The sequence below is a fragment of the Meriones unguiculatus genome, chromosome 11 (assembly GCF_030254825.1).
Source record: "Meriones unguiculatus strain TT.TT164.6M chromosome 11, Bangor_MerUng_6.1, whole genome shotgun sequence".
Classification (NCBI taxonomy): domain Eukaryota; kingdom Metazoa; phylum Chordata; class Mammalia; order Rodentia; family Muridae; genus Meriones; species Meriones unguiculatus.
This window is the reverse complement of record NC_083359.1, coordinates 42,338,623-42,343,660: the sequence shown is the minus strand read 5'-3', so window position 1 is coordinate 42,343,660 and position 5,038 is coordinate 42,338,623.

Below are 5,038 nucleotides of genomic sequence, written 5' to 3'. Positions count from 1 at the left end.
AAGTGACCTTATTGACGCAAAAAGATCTTTGCAGGTATAATTTCAGGTCTTAAAATAGGATGACCCTAGGTCACACTAAGTCCAGTGACAAGTGTCCTTTCAGGAGTCAGAAGGGAAAGGACTGGAGAAGGAGGCCGCAGCAGTGGCAGCTGGAGTGATCTGGTCCCTGCCGAGAGGCTCCGGCAGCCACAGGAGCTGACGGGCAAGGGGAGAGACTGGCCCCAGCTCTGCGGAGAGCACAGCCTACCCTGTGACTTAGGACTTTCAGCCTTCAGATCCACTAAAAGTGTCCTGTGGCTTTCGGGCCCTGGGGTGTGGTGGTTAGCTCTGACAGTTGTTATGGGCAGGGGTGGGTGGGTCTCTCTCTAGCATATCAGTAAGGCCAAATCTTTTCTCCTTTGCATGTCTAGACTCAGTGCTCTGGCCCATGGGCAGCCCATGTGGTTACTATGAGTTAGACACCCTTGGGATCCTGTGACACCCTTGATATAAGTGCTGCTTTATCCTTCCCAGAGGAAAACATCCCAAAGGGTGTGCAGAGAAGCTCCATTTTTGTATTATTTCATTTCACACCCAAGAATCTTGGGGTTGGGCTGCAGAGATGGCTCAGAGGTTAAGTACACTGGCTGTTCTTCCAAAGGTCCTGAGTTCAATTCCCAGCAACCATATGGTGGCTCATAACCATCTATAGTGATATTTGGTGCCCTCTTCTGGCATGCAGGCAGAACACTGTATAAATGATAAATCTTAAAAAAAAAATCTTAAAAAAAAAAAAAAAGCAGGTGTGGTGTTGCACACCTGTAATCCCAGCACTCAGGGAGGCAGCAGCAGGTGGATCAAGGACAGACATGTGAATTCAAGGACAGACATGGCTGTGCTGAGAAAACCTGTCTTGAAAAACAAAACAAAATTTTTGGGGTCCCAGACACCAGAGTAACCACAGCAACTAATTTTCTCACTGGCCTGACCCTTAGCCTCTTTACCCTTACCCTAGTTTCTGTGCTCCAGATGGACTCATCCTTCCCCAGTTCTGCCCATCCTACCACAGGACCTTTGAGCCTACTACTCCCTCCACTCAGGCCACACTCCTCCCTCTCCACCCCCTTCAGCAACTAACACACCTGTTCCTTCTTCAGAGGTGCTCAAGGAACTATCCAGCTGATCCCCCATGGACCAGCTTTGTCTGGCTCAGCTCTCACTGCCGCCCCAGCATCCCTCCCTAGGCTGGTCTTTGCTGGCGTCCAGCTGCCTTATGGCTGGGGCCTTCAGCTCAACTATTTGTTTGTTTTCCAGTACTGGGGAAAGAACCCAGGGCTTTGCATTTGTGAACTCTTTCACTGAACTGTACCCTTAGTCCCTCAGGTCAATTTGTATTTTTGTTTGTTTTGTTTTGTTTGTGTAACCCTGGCTGTCCTAGAACTTTATCTGCAGACCAGGTTGGTCTTGACTTCAGAGACCCACCTGTCTCTGCTGGGATTAAAGGTGTGTGCCACTGCTGGTCATTGGTGGCTCACGCCAGCACTCAGAAAGCACAGGCAGGCAGATCTCTGTGAATTTGAGGCCAGCCTTGTCTAAGAGTGAGTTCCAGGACAGACAGGGCTACACAGAGAAACCCTGTCTCAAAAAACAGAGGGGGGAGGGAGTGTGTTGCATGTCTGACTCAGGTTGCTTGTTTATCTCTATCTCTGTCACCATGAGTTCTTGCCTTCTGTCATGTACTCACAGGCCACACTCACCCACCCCACTGTCCATAAGGGGCCCTTCATCACTTCTGTTCCTCATGGCTTCCTGGTGCCTGGCACATAATGGGGACTGTACTCTTGCAAGTGGCTGTGAGGGCTCCTCAACCAGGGGCAGCACCAGCCATGAGTCCACCTGAATCCCCTTGTTCTGGCCAGGAGAGCTGGATCCCAGGGCGGGAATCCCAAGAAACACCAATGTTCCTCACCTGACAGGTCCTTCTCCCCAATCCGAGCCCCAAACTGGCTGCTCATTCGGCCTTTGTACAGGACTCCATCCACTCCCAGAATGTCCACCTCTGCCTGTGGATGACCAGGGTCCCAAGTCAGGGGCTCCATTGCCACCCTTCCCTCTTGATGCACACAGATGCCCAGAGCCAAAGCACAGCCTCCTCAAGGTGCCCACAGCTCAGGGCTTCATCCCACACCTGGGGCTGGGTATGCTGGTATCCAGCCCCTGTGGGAGGAGGGCGCAGCCAGACTCACAGAGTCGTAGTCGATCAGCTCAGGATCCCCATACGGGTAGAGTGTTGACAGCTCATGTGACTTGTGCTTGAAGGTAGTCTCATTTCGGGGCCCATCACCCCAGTCCTTCTGGAGGCCCAGCTCCTCACGGACTCCAAAGTTCTGGAAATGCAGCTGCTGCTGCTGTTCCCTGGACAGGGCAGAAGGTCAGCAGCCACATGGATACCCCTCTGTCACAGAGGAGGCCAGCACAGGTCCCCAGGCTCTGGACAGTATCAAGGAAGGTAAATAGTACAGCAGGCAAGTCTGGAGTGTAGTGAGCAAATAAGACATGGGCAGGTCTGGGAGGGGAATGATCCATACTCCCTTCCCTCAACCAGCCATACCTGGAGCCCCGTCTGACCTCGCTAAGCACATGCTCTCACCCTGGGCTCCAGTCATCAGGCATAGTACTGGTGAGCCAGCACGGGTTCGTTCTTCCTCTGGTGGTGACTAGCACTTGGTTGTTCATGCCCCCTGTCCCACTCATGGCCACAAGCTCACACAGGCTGTGCCCTGCCAGGACCCCGGCACCCAAGGATGAAGTAAATGGAGCTAGGGTCGAGGGAGCCAGCTAGGTTGAGTGGAAAAATGATGGCAGGTCAGGCTCCCCAGCCACTCACTAGCTGTGGTCTTTGGCAGGTCACGTAGTCTGAGTCTCAGTCTTTTCAACTGTGAAGTGGAATGATAAAGGGATACACTTCCAAAAGAAGCCAGCAAGGCTTCAGCAAGAGCTCCCAGAGGATCACAGTTACTCACCCACAAGGCAACAAGCATGGTAATCCTAGATTCCAGGGGTTATAAGACAAGGGTAAGCCCTCCTACTTGCAAACCCCATTCATTCGGCAGTGCTGGGAACTGACCCCAGGGCCTCCTGCCTGCCGGACAAACACTATCACTGAGCAGAAGCCCCAGCCCTTTGTTCCTGTTATTTTGAACCAAGGTTTTACTTTTTAGGCTGTGAAACCCTTAGATACTTTTGCCTCAGACTCCTGAGTAACTACCATATGTGCTCTGCTATGTGGAACCCAAGTTCCTGCCCACAGTAGACACCAATGCAAATGTTGGTTTCTCTCCTCCACTATCCTCTGTGTGCTTTTCAGCCATACCACAGCCTCCCAGATGAGCACCCTGGGCCCTCTTTGGCACTTGCATTGAAGGAAAGTCTCTGCAGGACAAGGGTCTTGGGCCTCTCCAAGGGTGGGGGTGGGCATGGCCCTCACCTCATCAGCTGCCGCTGCAGATAATCGAAACTGTTGGCACTGGCTGGCCTCATTCGTGATAGCCCAGGGGCATTGCGGATGGTGATCAACTGTCTGTGGACAGAGGGACCAGGGCTACGAGAGGTGCACATGGCCAGGAGAGGGCTCCACCCTCCCAGGCTGTCTGCAGCTCGAAGCTCACAGTTCACACACAAAGCTTCAGGACCTCTGACAACCGGGGGAAGACGCAGACCCTGTTCTGAATATAAAGTGAAAGCAAGCCAGGGGTGTTTGTGCACCCCTGAATCCCAACACTTGGGAGACTGAGGCGGGAGGATAGCAAATTCAAAGTCAGCCTGTACTATTAGTTCATTCAAGCCTAAGGCTACCCTGGGCTATACAGAAAGGCCTGTCTCCAGTAATCACTAAATAAAAAGGGCTCAGGCACCAGAGAGCAAGAGGCTTCATATTAAGAATACATTCACTGCGGGAGCTCCCTTCAAATGGCTTAGGTCACATCCTGTGTATTTTACCTCCATAGGGAAACAACAATAAGGAAATCCAGAACAGCTTTCCAGAGAGCTGGGCCCACCCCATCTCTCCATCTGAGCTGTGGTTACATACACATGTCCTTTATGTAGATGGTAAGCTGTAATGAGACATGTTCAGTGAAACATTTTGATTTCTGTTTTATAAAACACAGAAGGGCACAAAAGAAACAAGTGCCATGATCAGGTACAGACTTTGACATTATTATCCATCCAATATTTTTCCATGTTTATATAATTTCTTGGAAGAAAATGAAAAAAAAAAATCACATACATTTGGTTTAATCTCACATTTTTTCAAGTCATTAATGATCTCCCACAGCCATGCTGCCCAGGGAGTAACCAGTAGCTGCAAATGGCTAATTAACGAAATTCAGATAAGACTTAACAAGCAGATTCCTGGTCCCATTGGTCCTTAGAGCCTTCCGCCCAGGACCATACAGTTTGCACGGTTTCCGGTTCCTCACCAGGCATATTCTATTAGACCAGAGTTCTACAACAGTCTGTACTATTTGCTGTGAACTCGCCTCAGCACCCAGCTGTTTTACTACCATCACTAAAACCACAGCGCCATCCTGTGGTCTGAAAGGACAATCTTGATGGAAACCCTATGGCTCCCTGCTGGTGTTGGGGCTCTGGCAGCTTTGTGGGTCTCAGGGCTGGGCTAGGTCTGCAGAGATCCAGCAGTCCAGGACCAATTACTGCCTAGCACCATACAGAGCCACTGTATGACCCAGCATGCTTACTCCTAGGTTTGTTCCCCAAGCAATGGAAAACTGGTGGTCAAGTAAATACACAGCGATGTTCACAGCTGCACTAGTCACAGTGGCTGAAAGACAGAAGCACCAACTGGTGAATAGACACCCAACTGAAATGCCCACCAACTGATGAATAGACAAAAGGCTTTCTGCCCGCACAGCAGAATATTACTCAGCCATAACAAAGGAGAGAAGAAGCATCGATTTCTGCTACAACCTGGAGGATTCTCATGAACATTAAGCTCAGTGAAGATCCCAAAGGTCACATACTGTTCAGTCCCACTTAC